The 17809-nt window shown below is 37.2% G+C and overlaps 1 protein-coding gene across 1 annotated transcript in view; it reads right to left on the minus strand.

Annotated features, from left to right (window-relative positions):
* LOC116084530 (olfactory receptor 4K1) overlaps positions 1-17809 on the minus strand; it is a 45339-nt gene that overhangs the window by 825 nt on the left and 26705 nt on the right. The gene's annotated exons all lie outside the window — the stretch shown is intronic.

Genomic DNA, 17809 nt, shown 5'->3' on the forward strand with positions numbered 1-17809 from the left:
CACACGTGAGTAATTTGTTTCATTCATTGACTTTGGAAGAGAGTTGTCTTCAGTTATCTGGATGGAAACGGAATAGAAGTCAATCAATTAAATAAGTTTGGCTTGCCTTTTTAATCACAGTTCAGCTTTCAATGGTTATACTGCCTTGTTTATTTATTTATTAGATAATTTCTTTATTTACATTTCAAATGTTATCCCCTTTCCTGGTTTCCCCTCTGTGAAGATTCCCTTTCCCCTCCCCCTTGCCCTGATCACCAACCCACCTGGCCCTGATCACACTTCCTGGCCCTGGCATTCCCCGACACTGGGGTATAGAGCTTTCACAGGACCAAGGGCCTCTCCTCTCATTGATGACCAACAAGACCATCCTCTGGTACATATGAAGCTGGAGCCGTCAGTCCTACCATATGTACTCTTTGGTTGGTGGTGTAGTATCTGGGAGCTCTGGGGGTATTGGTTGGTTCATATTATTGTTACTCCTGTGGGGCTACAAAACCCTTCAGTTCCCTGGGTCCATTCTCTAACTCCTCCATTGGGGACTCTATGCTTAGTCCAATGGTTGGCTGAAAGCATCCACCTCTGTGTTTTTCAGGTACTGGTAAAGCCTTTCATTAGACAGCTATATCAGGCTTCTGTCAGCAAAAACTTGTCGACATGCCCAATAGTGTCTGGGTTTGGTAACTGTATATAGGATGGATCCCCAGGTGGGGCAGTCTCTGGATGGCCTTTCTGTCAGGCTCTGCTCCACATTTTGTCTCTGTAATTCCTTATATGGGTATTTTGTTCCCCCTTCTAAGAGGGACTGAAATATCCACACTTTGTTATTTCTTCTTGAGATCCATGTGGTTTGTGAATTGTATCTTGGGTATTCTGAGCTTCTGAGCTAATAGCCACTTATCAGTGAAAACATACCATGTGTTCTTTTGTGATTGGATGACCTCACTCAGGTTGAAATTTCCTAGTTCCATACATGAATTCATTGTTTTTAATAGCTGAGTACTATTCCATTGTGTAAATGTACCACATTTTCTATATCCATTCCTCTGTTGAGGGACATCTAGGTTTTTTTCCAGCTCCTGGCTACTATAAATTATAAATTAGAATTTCTTGTTTAGATCTGTACTCCATTTTTAATAGGGTTATTTGATTCTCTGGAGTCTAACTTCTTGTGTTCTTTGTACATATTGGATATTAGCCCTCTGTCAGATGTAGGGTTGGAAAATATCTTTTCAACCCATGTGTTTGAGGCTCTTACCCACTTTCTTTTCTATTAGTTTCAATGTATCTGGCTTTATGTGGAGGTCCTTGATCCACTTTAACTTGAGCTTTGTACAAGGAGATAAGAATGGATCAAGTTGCATTCTTTTACATGCTAACTGCCAGTTGAACCAGCACCGTTTGTTGACAATGCTGTCTTTTTTTCCACTGGATGGTTTTAGCTCCTTTGTCAAATATCAAGTGACCATAGGTGTGTGGGTTTATTTCTGGGTCTTCAATTCTATTCCATTGATCTACCTGCCTGTCACTGTACCAATACCATGCAGTTTTTATCACAATTGCTCTGTAGCACAGCTTGAGGTCAGGGATGGTGATTCCCCCAGAACTTCTTTTATTGTTGAGAATAGTTTTTGCTATCCTAGGGATTTTTTTTGTTATTCTAGATGAATTTGCAAATTGCTCTTCCTAACTCTATGTAGAATTGAGTGGGAATTTTGATGGAGATTGCATTGAATTTGTAGATTGTTTTTAGCAAGATGGCCATTTTTATTATATTAATCCTTCCAATCCATGAGCACGGGAGATCGTTCCATCTTCTGAGATCTTCTTTTATTTCTCTCTTCAGACTTGAAGTCTATCCTTCCTATTTATGTTTCTGCACATGGAGTTTCTTGAGTTATTCAAAATTGCATAACTATTGCCATAAAATGTCATATGTATTTCGTTATATAAAGCCTTAGAGAATGCTAGTACATTCTTTTGAGAAAGCTCACCATTCATCTCTGAACAGAAGAAAGTATGTAAAGAGCACTGGGTCCTGATTAGCTGTTGCTTGATATGCTCATTTATTCTCTTCATTCATGAAACTTACTGAAGTGCATACTTACTGTTTTGCTCTTGGATATACATGTTATGCACTTATGAAATTTATGAGAACAATGGAAAACAGCTCTAGATTCCTGTAATTTAGAAGGACCCTCACCATAAGTAACTCCACATTATCTCATCCAATCTGATAACAAATTCTGTAAAGTAAATTTGGGAAATTTGGAAGACGCAGAATTTCATGGAAGTTTTATTTCATCCACTGAGTTCTTTATGAAGTTTCTCTTTATGAGAAATCTCATATATTGATAGCTGTCACCTAAGCCTGGGAGATACAAACCTTTTTCATATACAGCCAGTAGTGTTATTAATGACAGGAATTTCACACACACAAAGAGAGAAAGAGAGAGAGAAAGAGAGAGAGAGAGAGAGAGAGAGAGGGAGGGAGGGAGGAAGAAATAGAGAGAGGGAGAAAGAAAGAGAGAGAGTCCAAAATAATCAAATTTAGAAAGAGTAATTGTGTACTCTAGGAATTTATACTGTGGGAATGATCTTTGTCCTTACACAGTTACTGTGTCATATTTTATCTCAACTTGTTCCTCATTCTATAGCTTGTAGCCATATATAGAAATAAGAAATTTAGAAAGCAGTCTATCAGGGGATATTAGATTATATCAATTTGTAAATACTTTATACCTAAGTCATGTCTTAAAAGGTGTCTTTTGCCGGGCGGTGGTGGCGCACGCCTTTAATCCCAGCACTTGGGAGGCAGGGGCAGGTGGATTTCTGAGTTCGAGACCAGCCTGGTCTACAGAGTGAGTTCCAGGACAGCCAGGGCTATACAGAGAAACCCTGTCTCAAAAAACCAAGAAAAAAAAAAAAGAAAAAAAAAAAAGGTGTCTTTCATTATTTCTAGCAACTGTAAATATCAATGTCTCCTTAGATCATAACTTATTTCTTCATCTCTGCTTGAGTTTCACTAGGTAGTTTGCATGTAGGGCAATAAATGATGAATCATCTTAATTATCTCTCAAAACAAAATTCAAAGAATAATTTTGTAATTCATGTCTCCCACTTGTCAGAACCCAGCAAGGTACTAATTGGATTTTTATTGCATAATCCGTTGAAACAAGTACACCAAAATATTCAGAAATGTCTAAGAAGTATAGAATTTTGAAGTAAATACTATTTGAAAAACACATATTAGAACAACTTTGATTTCAGAAAGTACAATATTTTTTCTGAACTTTTTACCTTTGTGTTAATTTTTAGAAGTTACAACTCTTAGACTCCTGTCACAAAGGATCTTTATAGGCAGGAAAGAAAGACATACAACTAGAAACAATTTGCTGGGATTTTATATATACCCCATAAGAAACAGTAAGATGGAAAGTATCAGTAGCAGCTTCTTAGGAGAGTCTGACAGAAGTATTTGTGAGGAGAGAATTTAAAATGAAACATGGAACCTAATCATCTTAAAAGATCAAAACAGGACCTTTGGCTTCTAATAACTCCTTAGAGTCTCCTGTATGGTTCTGGGATTTTGAAAATAGTGAAAAACTGGGAAAATCTAGAACCATGTTTCTTATTGTCTGAAATGAAATCTGTAGGTATATGCATTCTAACTATATTTTCCATATAAGCTCTTTCTAATTTCCTTACTTTAAATACACAAAAGCACTAACTCTTTCATGGGCCAGTGCTAAGCACTGTTATAGAACACTTAGATTCATATCTGCTTCTGACAACATTATACTCCTGTATTATTTATCTTTCGATCAGTCAGAAGCATTGGTAAACCAATTACCTTCTTTGTCGTGCACATTATATATTGGATGGAAAGTGTTTCCACTGTATCTACAGTAAATTAACACTATATTGATGAAAGCAGACAATGGTGTGTGTGTCAGAAAAATAACTTTGTCAGTTATGGGGTCAGTGGGATGCTACCTGGGTGTTTTTTAACCTCTTAGGGATCATAATCATTATATATTAAATAGTTATGAGATTATCCTAAAAATATCCCAAATGCCTCACCTATTAAATAGGTATAAAAATTAAAAATAAAGCTACCAAAATGCCTCTCAGTTGATTATTTAGATAAGAACTCCATGATTTCTTAGATTTTATAATTACTCTTAAGACAAAGTGTGTTATATTAAGTTAGACTTATTCTAACTTAATATAATAATTATTATTTAGTAATACCATATTTCCTGGCATAACTCATACTAAAATGAGTTTCCAATTAGATGTGCTTGTACAAAACTGATTTTTAGTTTTATAATATTTAAGTAAAATCCATCTCTCTGGACATGGATGGACACAGTGATTTTCAGATCCCTAATATTTGAAATTTTAATATATAACTGTCTCCAATACTTTTTACTCACGTATTAGGACTGATAAATGAAGTAAAGAAGAATATGTAGTCTACAAGATTCATGATTTCTTCTGTTTCACAGATGCATTTTCCCTGACTTTTAAACATTTCTGTCCCTTTACTTTCCAACACAATATATATCAGGTACATTGTGTCATGTTACTGGCCACATATTGATATATCTTTGGAGATATACAGAAACAAAAATATTTTGTTTGCTTAACACTAAATAGAATATGCAGTTATGCTATAATCTACTGTAGCACTAACAATGGGAAATAATTTAGTTGTTATACATTACTGTAGAGGTAACATAAACTTTAGTTTAAAAAAAAACAAGAACTAAGGTTAGTGTCTATAACTAGAAGGGACTGCCTTCAAGGAGATGAAATATACCTTCTTGTGGAGTTCTAAAGAGCTGGGGGAGAACTTGGATAGTTAAGAATCTGAAACAGGGGAATAGATAATTATAAATATAATATAAATATTATAAATTATATTATTTTTGCAATAAAAATAAATATTCTGTAATTAGCAGGAAAGTTAGTATGACTGTAGATATTTCTTTCTTCTGTTCAAAGTTATTAATTATATGACCACAAATAACTTTAAGAATCTTCCAGAAATTTAAACCCATGAGAAGATTCACGTTTCAGGGTATATTTCTTAGTCTACATTGAATCTGTAAGTGTATAGTTCTACTCATATGTCATAAGATTATCTCTTCTGACTTCTCTGTAGATCCAGACAACAACACTCTTCTCTCCTTAGTTTTATAAGCACCAGAGAAGAACAGCACAATTATGCAGGAGACAATTAATAGGTGACAAAAGGAGGACATTCATGACTTTCCAAACTTCAGTGTTCATCCTTGACACATCAGATACCCAGACATACAGATAGATAGACAGACAGATAGATGGGTTGGTCTATAGATAGATGAATAGATAGATAGATAGATAGATAGATAGATAGATAGATAGATAGATAGATAGATAGATAACTTGATTATAGATAGATAAGAGATAGATGAAAGAAAGGAGGAAAGTAACAAAGAAAGAAAGGAAGAAGGGAAGAACAGAGTCCTGACTAATACGAGCAGTTTCACTGTTTCAGGTGTCACATTCAGGTTTTTGATTAATTTGAACTTAGTTTTGGGGTAAGTTGATAAATGTCAATTTAATTTCCCTCTTCATTATGCAGATATACAGGTTTCCCAGTCCCATTTGTTGAAGATGATATCTTTTACCAAGCATATAATGTTGGCATCTTTGCCAAATATTAGATGATTGTAGTTAAGCAAATTTATGTTTGAGTCTTCAACTTTGTTTCTTTAATCTGGTTTGTTTTGTGCCAATACTATATTGTCTTTATTATTATGTCTTTCTAATATAACTTTGTGTCTAGAATGGTAATCCCTCCTGCATAGTACTTTTTGCTCAGGATCATTTTGGCTATAAAAGCCCTTTGGTAGTACCATAAGAATTTTAGGATAATTTTCCCAATTTTTGTCAAGAGTTAGATATGTATGTTGAATGGAGTTGTATAAAGGACTTTTTATAAAATGGTCATTTTCACAATGTTAATTCTAACAATCCATGAACATGGATGTCTCTAATTTCTAGTGTCTTTATCTCTTTCTTTGAGATTTATTGAAAAAGAAAAGCAAATGAGAACATGCCAGGTGGACCAAGCCAGGAAGCCACATTCCTCTCAGGTCTGTGCTTCAGGTGGACCAAGCCAGGAAGCCACATTCCTCTCAGGTCTGTGCTTCAGGTGGATCAAGCCAGGAAGCCACATTCCTCTCAGGTCTATGCTTCAGGTGGACCAAGCCAGGAAGCCACATTCCTCTCAGGTCTGTGCTTCAGGTGGACCAAGCCAGGAAGCCACATTCCTCTCAGGTCTGTGCTTCAGGTGGACCAAGCCAGGAAGCCACATTCCTCTCAGGTCTATGCTTCAGGTGGATCAAGGCAGGAAGCCACATTCCTCTCAGGTCTGTGCTTCAGGTGGATCAAGCCAGTAAGCCACATTCCTCTCAGGTCTATGCTTCAGTTCATGCTTTGAGTTCTTGTCCTGACCTCTCTGTGTGATGTACTGTTACTTAGAAGCATAAGCTGAACTAAAACATTTCTCTTCAAGTTCCTTTTCATTAAACTGTTTTACTACAGCAACAACAAAATACAGAGTATGACTTTGTTTACATTCTTAGTCCTTTGTCAGGAGAAGCTAGTGTTTTGCTAAGTTAATAAATTCCAACATATTTCACCTGTTTGTTGCAGAGGGAAAAGAAATGACTCTTAAAGTGTCTGTACAGGTGAAGGACCTGTACCATTACAAAATTTTCAAAATCACACTGATACAAAATTAGAAGTTTCACCTATACTGGCTAGCATTCATAGTGCTAGAAAGTGCTATACATGATACCAGAGGAAAAGTAATTATAAATCTCAACCATATACCAACCCTTCAAGCAACAATTGTGACATGCTAGCAGTATATATTTATGGGAGCAAAAATGGCACGAATGTTAAGGAATAATTAAATCACTCTTTACAATTGGACTTTGGGCAGCTATATGAATCCCATACCTAACACTGTTAATAAATCTTAAAACCCAACCAAAAAGAAAACTACTATTCTATGAAGTCTTACCTTGAGATTTGCTAAGCCAAAGCTTCCATTGGCATTCCACTGACCATGCAGTCTTTTGATTCTGGAAGGTACTGAGCTTAAGGATATCCCTTCTATCTGTCTTGCATTTTGGCTTAGTCAGCAACCTGAAGTACACCTTTGGGTGACTGGATTTGATCTTTGTTTTCACCAAGTTTCTGTACCCACTGTGGGATTCAAATTGTCTGTGACCAAGGACAAACCCTTAGCTTGTTTGCAAGGTAGTCCAAAAAATTTCCTTTTGGGAGACCTAAAGTCACTCAAAATTGTTTTGTTCTCAGTCCCAGTCTGGCATAAATGTACAACAGAAAAGGGTCACTGATGTCCTAAATTGGAAATTTCTATTTCAATATCTTAAGTGACCTAGAGAATTTCATAGGATGGGATGGAAGCTCCTCCCCCACAAAATTATCAGCTCATATTATTCCTTCTTATTCCTACCACTTAACTCCCACTTGCAACTGTACCTAGATCTCAAATGTCTCCTCTCACCATGGGCTCTTTCTTCTATATAGAAAATGAGTAATACAGTCATGATAAGGTTTCATCTGAACAGCTGCCACAAAGGAAAGATAGTGGCCTCAATAGGCAATGAGCAAATATAAGCTCTTCCCACTTCTCAACCCCGCCTGAGATTCCCAGGTACCCTGGAGCCATTCCAGGATCCAATCTCAGAATGGCAATGGAGGGAGGGCATACTCATACATTTAGGGAAATCTCTTTGGATCTGTGGATTGAAAAAGAAATTATTCTTGGAAGGCCTTTGTCTTACTTTTATGGCTTGCCTTAGGTTCTGTCTCGACTATGCCTGGATATTCTTGCTTTGTTTTTGTTTGTTTGTTTGTTTTTGTTTATGTTTGCTATCATTTTCTGTTTGTTGGCCTCTAGATTACCAGTACTTATCTTATTTCCAAATTGATGTTATAATAAGAGAAAATATAATTATTAAGCTTTTCAAAATTTCCACCTCCATCTGCAAACACAGACAAACTGATTATGAATATACGGTTTCCACCATACAAAGATTCAAATGTCTTTTGGTATAAATAATGTTGGAAAATTGTTAAATGTTATTTTACTTTACTGAAAAGCTGGCTCTGGAGATGGAACTTGGCATGCCCACACATCTCCAAGTATGTGTGCCTCAACATTTCCTCCAAGCCTCTGTCCTTGGGCAAGCTGGCCTACTGCATGTGACAGAAAGAAGGAGAATAACAGACCAGCCCAGAAAAAGACATTATGTGTTTGAGAATGCCTAAGAGGTAAACTATTTCTAATAGAGGTTAATATTGTTTATCTCATGGTTTTAAATTTTTAATGGAGTGAAATGTTAAAATAACTAAATGTAATTACAGATGCCTAGCTTTCTGAATACTATCCCCTCTCCTTAGTTTTGCTAAAAAAATTTTTAAATTTAATTTTTAAAAATTTAATTCAATTTTTTTACTTATTCATCTTACATCCTGTTCACTGCCCCCTTCCAGTCAATCCCTCCCACAATCCTTCCTCTATCCCACCTCCCCTTCTCCTTTGGGTCCCACCTTTGTGTCCCCCAATGCTGGCACTTCAAATCTCTGAGAGGCTAAGCGACTCCTCTCTCATTGCCCAGGCAAGGCAGCCCAGCTAGAAAAACATATTTCACAGATTTCTGAATGGAGGCACTTAGTGCTATTAGCTTTCCTCTTAGCACTGCTTTCATTATGTCCCATGCATTTGAGTATATTGTTCCTTCATTTTCATTGAATTCTAGAAAGTCTTTAATATCTTTCTATATTTCTTCCCTGACACACAGATCATGGAATAGAGAGTTGTTCAATTTCCTTGAGTGTGCAGGCTTTTCAGTGTCTCTGATGTTGTTGAAGTCCAGATTTAAGCCATGGTGGTCTGATAAGATACATGACATTATTTCAATTTTCTTGTATCTGTTGAGGCTTGCTTTGTGATGAGCTATATGGTCAGTTTTGGAGAAGAATCCATGAGGTGCTGGGAGGAAGTTTTGCCTTTGTTTTTGGGTGAAATATTCTAAGGAGATCTGTTCATTTGATTCATAATATCTGTTTGTTTCATTATTTCTCTGTTTAGTTTTTGTTCAGATGTGTTTTCAATTGGCGAGAGTGGTATACTGAGGTTTCCTACTATTATTGTGTGGGATTTGATGTACAACTTAAGATTTAGCAAAGTTTCTTTTTACGAATGTGGGTATCATTGTGTTTAGAGCATAGATTTTCAGATTTGAGATATTATCTTGGTAAATTTTTCCTCTGGTGAGTATGTAGTGTCCTTCTGAAATACCCCTGGAGCTCAGGAGAGCCTCACTCAAGTCTCGGGATGACACAACCACCCAATAACTCATGAGAGACCAGTCTTGCTGCAATCACATGAGGTTTATTTGGGATAGGCCAGTACTGGGGTCGATATCGTGACCTTGCAGGCCAGAGGAGTTCGACCCCGAACACAAGAAGTGAGGGGTATTTAAAGGGAAAAAACACAAACTGGGGGGAGGGGGTTACCAAGGAAACATAACATAAAATCAGTGGAAAATTTCAGAGGGACCCAACCCAAGGTATTCAGTTAGGGAGGGGAACATATTCCTTCTAGGAATGTAATCATCTATCGGTTGGCAGGGTGGAGAGCCTCAGCAAAGTGGAGAGCCTCGTAAACCAGTAGACCTTCATTCCTAGTTCCGCCCTCATTGTGGATCAGTCAGGAGGGGCAGGTCTTGGGAACCAGAGCCCTAAGGCTCTGAGTTAGCCATTCCTGGAACTGGCTACTCCACATTTTTGGCTTGTTACAGAGGTTTTCCATGCCCCATTTTAGGTAAAGGTTATACATTATACATACATTTCTACTAATATATTTCTATTAAATGCTCTTATTTTAAAAATTTAAAATTCTCCAGCCTTTCACTTCCCTGTCTCTTTTGATTAATTTTGGCTGAAACTTTATTTTATTAGATATTATAAAGGTTACTACAGCTTGATTCTTTCATCTGTTTGTTTGGAAAACTGTTGGTTCAACCCTTAAGTCTGAGGAAATATCTATGTTTATTGCTGAGGTGTGTTTCAGGTATGCAGTAGAATCCTCTGATCATATTCATTCTTTTAGCCTACGTCTTCTTATTCGGAAATTGAGTCCATTGATGTTGAGAGATAGTAATTGTTAGATATTGTTATGTCCCATTATTTTTATTTTGGTAGTATCAGTGTGCACGTGCGTGTGCGTGTGCGTGTGCGTGTGCGTGTGCGTGTGCGCTTGTTGGGCTCTATTTGGCCCTGGTTTGGGCCTTGAGGAGAAACCTGAGCCTGGCTTGAGTTTTGTAAACTGTCTCAGGCATTTCTGTACTGGAGTGACTCAACACCACCTGCTTAAGCCTGCCTTTGCCTAGCTCCTGCTGATGTAGAGCAACTTTGTTGGCTCCTTCAGTTACCCCATACCCTTCATCAACTTCCCCTCCCCCTACGTCAGTCATTTCACCTCAGCAGAAAACTCTGCCTCCTCTCTCAGCCCTTTATAAAGAAAGGATTGATACATAAAAACGTTCCTGCTTTGACAGACTCCTGGCTAGGGGTGGTTATTCTCGGAAGGCAAGAGATCTGAGCCACAACACTCACCATCCCGCTCAGCCCCAAGAGAGAGGCTCGGCTGGACCGGGTTCTCTCCCTCTCGCCTGGTTCTGTCAGCAGAGAGCCTGCCCCGCATGTGCTGTCCTTATTTTTGATGGTATGGAATTACTTATTTCCTGAGTTTTCTTGGATATAGTTATCCTTTTTGGTTTGCAGTTTTCCTTTTAGTATTTTCGGTAGGGCTGGATTTGTTGATAGATACTGTTAATATTTGAATATTTCTAGAAATGTCTTGTTTTTTCCATCTATGATGATTAAGAGTTTTGCTGGGTGTAATAGTCTAGGTTGGTACCTGTGCCATTTTAGAGTACACAAGATATCTGTCTTGGCACTTTTAGCTTTTAGAGTCTCTTTTCAGAAATTTGGTGTAATTCTAACAGGTTTATCTTTGGATATTACCTGGAATTTACCCCCTTGCAGCTTTTAATACTATTTCTTTGTCCTGTGGATTTTGTGTTTTGATTATTATGTACCAGGAGGATTTCATTTTCTGGTCTAGTCTATTGGCATTCTACAAGATTCCTGTATCATTTTAGGCATATCTTTCTTTAGGTTTGCAAAGTTTTCTTCTTTGATTAGTTGATAATATTTTCTGGGCCTTGGAGTTTGAACTCTTCATCTTCTTCTACTTTTATTATTCTTAGTTAGGTCTTTTTATTGTTTTCCATATTTCTTGCATATTTTGTGTCAAGAATTTTTAGCTTTAACATGTTCTTTGACTTACGTATCAATTTCTTTTATTGTATCTTCTATGACTGAGATTCTCTCTTCCATCTCCTATATTCTGTTGATGATGTTTGTTCTATTGTTCCTATTGTCTTCTCTAGATTTTCTATATCCAGGATTTCCTCAGTTTGTGTTTTCTTTATTGCTTCTTTTTCTATTTTCATGTCTTGCACAGTTTTATTTATTTATTTTACCTTTTAATACTATTTTTCTATATGTCTTTAAGGGGTTTATTTACTTCCTCTTTAAAGACATCTATCTGTTTGATTGCATTTTTCTGCATTTATTTAAGGGATTTATTTGTTTCCTTTTTAAGGCCTTAAGGTATATTCATTTACCTATTTAAAGGCCTTTATTATCTTTATAAGATTGTACTTAAGGTCAATTTCTTGTGTTTCAGGATTTTTTTAAAATATATCCAGGTCTTGCTGTAGTGGGATAGCTGTGCTTTAGAGGTATCATATTGTCCTGGCTTTGAATGGTTTTGGTCCTGGATGTTCTTGTTGTAGTAGGTATTGGGAGGTGGCAAACCTCACTGTTCCTGGAAGGTCAGGCTTCTACAGGATATTCTAGAAGTGTATGTTTCAAAACCTTCAGTTCTGTATGTTTCAGGAATCTCAGGTCTGATGGAGGTAGGTAAAGAGGTGGCAGGAGAATGGAATTCTCCCTGGTGAGCAGACTGCCAAGGGTAGCTTGGCTTGACCTATGGGGTCAACCAGAAGGAAGGTTGGTTGGGGGGGGGGAGTAAGCTGACCTGTATCTTTTAGAAGTCTCTGGTCTGATGGAAGTTGAGCAGAGGGAGCAGATGAATGGAGGTACTTCTGGGATAGTAGGCTGCTCTGGATTGCTGAGAAACTTGTGACAGGAATAAACTTATAATATACTACCCTTAGCTCCTGCCATGGAAGCATGTAGACTGACTTCAGATCTTCACTTACTTTCTTCTTCCTCACATCCAAACTTCAGCACAGTTGCAGAAAACTTGTGACAGTTTCCTTCAACTCCTACTCTAGTGGATTCCACAGATCTTCCCCCACCCTAAAGTCATTCCTGCCATTCATTTCATTATCTGTGTCACAACTCCAGTAGGTGTTCTCTGCTTACAAACAGTCCACTCTTGTCAGAGATGGAGATAGGCTGACTGCAGATCTTCAAGTTTTCTGTTCTTTCAGATTCAATCCCCCAGTATCATCCTCAGCTCTATATCAGGCATTCTGGGGTGACCTCTCTATATTCTGTGCCTTCATTCCAAGGAAACTCAGTAGTCAGATAAAGATGGAACACTCTGCTTTCCTCCCTCCTGTGAAATCTCTCAGATTGCTAACTGTTGCAGGTAATATTTAAAAAGGCACCATCCTGTGCTATTGATGGCAACTCTCTGTGCCTCTGCAACCCTGCTGACTCAATGGCTAAGCCCAAGCAGTGACCACCCATCTCGCAGTTCTTTTGCTGTGGATTCTGGTCACATTCCCAGCCATACACCCCCTGTGGTTTGTGGTCGCAAATCCCAGTAACCTGGTAAAATCAAAACTCTAGAAGTGTGTAATTTATAAATCAGATTTATATCAGCAAATTCTCACCCCACAAAACACCCATGCAATGAACTCAGAGCCAATTGACATTGCTATAAATTGCCCACCTATATGAGACAATTTGTCCTATAATTATCCATCCCTCATAAGATATTTATAGCTACCTGTGGCTATTTAAAACCACAGGAATCTGGATCATCTTTCTCTTCCTCAATCTCCTTTCTCCCTCCTCTCTTTCCTCTCATCTCTAAAAATCTCTACTGACCTTCCTTTTCCACTGCCCAATCTCAGGCTTCTTGTTATATTAATATTTAAATTAAATTAATTGGAGGAAAATTCTGCTACAACTAACCTATTCATATTCCTATGTATCTTTCCCCAATATCCAGGAGCACCAAATACCTGAAGCCCCTTGAGACCACATCTATCTGGTCCAGAGAAAACTTACTATCAGGAAAGGTAGCCATGACTCTCTCTTAAAAATGAGAGAGGAAACAGAAGCCAAGAAACAAAACAACAACCTACAAAGATAAAAAAACAGATATCAGCACCTAGAAATATAATCTTCCCAATCCCAAATGCCTAGACATGAATGTGAAAATAAATCAATAACAAGCAGGGCAATATATCTCCACTAGAGCACAGTAACCAAACCATAGCATGTCTTCAACATTTTAACATAACTAAACCATAAGAAAAAGACCTTAGAACTTCCTGTACAAATATAATAGAAAGGAAATAAATGAATCTCATATAGAAATCCAGGAAACACATACCGTGAAGGAAATAAATAAAACTGGCCAAGACCTGAAAATGGAAGTAGAATCAATTAAAAGAAACAGCAGATTTTGAATATGAAAAATTCAGAAATCAGAGCAAGAACTATAGATTCAAGCTTTACCAGAAGACTACCAGAGATCAAACAGAGAATCTTAAGATTTGAAGATAAATATATCAATTAATGAAAATTTTTAGTCTTAAGAAATTCTTGACACAAAACAAACAGGAAATCTAGGAGTAAACTATGAAAAGATCAAATTTAAATACCATAGAAATAGAAGAAATAGAAGAAAACCTATTCAAAGGCCAGGGAAATACTTTCAACAATAATTATCCAAGAAAACTTCCCTAAACTATAGATGGAGTTGGCAATTAACATAAAAGAAGCATACAGAATACAAACTAGATTGGACCATAAAAGAACATCCTACAGTATACAGTCTTCAAGATACTAAACATATAGAACAAGAGGAAAGACTATTAAAAGCTCCAAGGGAAAAAGATGGAAGTTACACATGAAGGCAGAGTAAGAATCTCCTCTGACTTCTCAGTGATACTCTAAGAGCTAGAAGGGTTTGCACAGATGTAAGGTGTGATGTAGTTTTTAAGAGACCTCAGATGCCAAACCAGATACATATACCCAGAAAAACTTTCAATACCATCTATGAAGAAAATAATATATTCCAGAATAAAACATTTAAGCAATTTTTTATCTATATATCCAACCTAATACTAGATGATAGAACAAAATCTCCAACCTAAAGAGATTTACAATGATGAAAATACAGAGAATAAATTATCTCAGGCCAGCAAATTCAAAGGAAAGGAAGAAAGAAAACAGCACATAGCCACACACCATTACCACCACCACCACCAACAACAACAATAACATCAAAATAACAGGAATCAACAATAATTGGTCCTTGATATTTTTCTTTTTTGTTGTTTTTTTTTGTTTGTTTTGTTTTCTTTTGTTTTTTTTTTTTTTGAGACAGGGTTTCTCTGTATAGCCCTGGCTGTCCTGGAACTCACTCTGTAGACCAGGCTGGCCTCGAACTCAGAAATCTGCCTGCCTCTGCCTCCCAAGTGCTGGGATTAAAGGTGTGTGCCACCACTACCCAGCTGATCCTTGATATTTTTCAACATCAGTAATCTCAACCACCCAATAAAAAGATACAGACTAACAGGATGGATATGAAAACAGGAGTATCCTTCTGCTGTATACAAGAAACAGAACTCAACATCAAGGATAGGCATTACCACAAGGTAAGAGTTTTGAACATATAATGGACAAAAGAAGCAAGCTTGTATATCCATCTTATTATTTAACAAAATAGATTTCAAAGCAAAACTCAAAGGAAGAGGTAGATAAGGGCACTGGATACTCATCAAAGTAACTCCACCTAGAGGACACTTTAATTTTTAACATTTATGCTCCAAACACAAGGCCACTCAAGTTTATGAAAGTAACAGTATTGTAGCTTAAATTATATATTGACCCTTACACACTGATAATGATGGACTTAAATCTTAACAATAGATTGGTCATTCAGACTAAAACTAAACAGAGAAATGCTGGAGGTAACTGATTGTCTTAGTTAGGGCTTCCGTTGCTGTGAAGAGATACCATGACTAAGGCAACGCTTATAAAGGACAACGTTTAATTGGGGCTGGCTTACATGTTCAGAAGTTCAGTCCATTATCATGAAAGTGGGAACATGGTGGGAACATGGTTCAGAGAGACATGGTGCTGGAGGAGCTGAAAGTTCTACATTTTGATTCAAAGGCAGACAGGAGAAGACTGACTCCCATATGGTTAGGAGGAGGGTCTCAAAGCCCACCTCCACTGTGACACACTTCTTCTAACAAGGCCACACTGACTCCAACAAGACTTCACCTGAATTTAACTTAAAGAACTACCCCACAACCTGCCATGAAGCTAATACTTTAACACTGCTCTGTTCATACCTGACCACCTCCTTGTCCTGCTGACAAACCCCTTGCTTCTGCTTTCTCCTCCCAGAGACCCCTTCTCCATTCCAGAAAATTTGCTAGTGTTTTATTGACTAATATATCACCAATGTCCAGAAGAGAAATAGGTCTAAAATTTTCTTTCTTTGTTGAGTCTTTTTATGGTTTAGGTATCAGAGTCACCTAAATGTTCCTTCTGTCTGTATCTTGTAGAATAATTTGAAAAGTGTAACTTTAAATTTTTAAAACCTAATTTTATATGATGGTTCTTAAATGTTTTAACCCCCCTTGTAGCCTACCACACACCAGTGTTAGTAGAAAAGAAAGGATACAGGGGATGTAGACCTAAGTAGAAAGGTTCTTTGAAGAACCTCTGGTCTGTGTTTTCTGGAAAATGGCAGTTCAGTTCACAGATTAGAAGAGGCAGCTCCATCAACTTACAAATACTTCACAGATAGATAAGCAGTCCAATTCAGTAGAGTCAGGATAGCAAACAGGAATCAACATTGGTGGAAGTACCTAGCAGAGATAGCCAGGCCTCAGCTTCTTTGTGAGTTAGGAGGGGGGACCAGCAGGAATGCCAGGAAAAGTTCTTGTCTGTACCTCTCTCAGAGAAGCAAAGGTCAGTGAAGACATGAGACCAATAATTGTTGCATGGATAATCCTATAAGCAAACCAAGCTCAGCCTCTGTCACTGTCCATCAAGTTCTATTTATATGCCCTCCAAACATCATCTGTCCTCCATGGGTCTTGCCTCAGCCCTTGAGTCTGTTTTCGCTGACATCACTCTGCCAATGAGCCCAAGTCCATGGAAGTGGCAAGAAACATCACCACACCACCAGAAGTTTTTTTGGTGTGTTTCTCTCAATAGAGTCCCTAAAAATGCAGCTCAACTACACAGTGTAAGGCAAACTAATACATGTGCATTGTTAGCAAAGGATCTTTCATCATGTGTCCTTTCACATGCTTGCTTTTGCAGAACATACTTTTCCTGTGTCTGCTTTAGCCAAATTCTCCTTTATGAGTCTGCCTTAGTCATTTACTTGTTGTCTACTTCAGCTAAACATTCCTTCAGGTGTTTGCCCTAGCAAAAACCACCCAACAGACTTTTCAAAGATCCCTTAAGTTTCTACTTCAGAAGACTATTGGTATTAGGTTTTCTTTGAAATTCTGATAGAATTCTGCACTAAACCATATGTCTCCATGCTTCTTCTGTGTGGGAATCTTTAAACACTGCTTCTATTTCTTAGGGGTTATAGGACTATTTAAGTTGTTTCTCTGATCTTGATTTTATTTTGGTAAGATATATAAATAAAATAATTTTGTGGAGTATAGGTTATGAAGTAATACCTAGTAATTTTTTGAATTTCTTCAGTATCTGTTGTTATCTCTCCCTTTTCATTTCTGATTTTGTTATTTGAAGATTGTGTCTCTGCCTTTCAGTTAGATTGCCTAAGTGTTTTGTCTAGTCAATAATCTCAAAGAACCAGATCTTGGTTGCCTTGATGCTTTGTATTATTCTCTTTGCTTCTAATTTATTGATTTCAGCCCCAAGTTTGGTTATTTCCTGCTATCTACTCCCTTTGGGTGTATTTGTGTCTTTTTCTTCTAGAGATCTCAGGTACACTATTACATTGCTAGTATGAGATCTCTCCAATTTCTTTATGAAAGCTGTTAGTCCTATGAACTTTCCTCTTAGCACTACTTTTAGTGTGTCCTATAAGTTTGTGAATATTGTGCCTTCATTTTCACTGAGTTCTAGGAAGTCTTCAATTTCTTCATTTATTTCCTTCATGACCCACTGGTTATTGAGTAGAAAGATGTTTGAACTCAATGATTTTATAGGTTTTCTGCTGTTTTTCTTGTTGTTGAAGTTAAACTTTAATCCATGGTGACCTGATGAGATGCAAAGGGTTATCCTAATATTCTTGAATCTTTTGAGGCTTCCTTTGAGACTAAATATATGGGCAAGTAAAGTATATTATTTTATATTTGGGCAAAATGATCAGTAGATATCTGTTAGGCCTGCTTGACTCATAATTTCAGTTAGTTTCATTATTTCTGTTTAGTTTCTTGTTCAA

The sequence above is a fragment of the Mastomys coucha genome, unplaced genomic scaffold, assembly GCF_008632895.1.
Source record: "Mastomys coucha isolate ucsf_1 unplaced genomic scaffold, UCSF_Mcou_1 pScaffold9, whole genome shotgun sequence".
Lineage (NCBI taxonomy): Eukaryota > Metazoa > Chordata > Mammalia > Rodentia > Muridae > Mastomys > Mastomys coucha.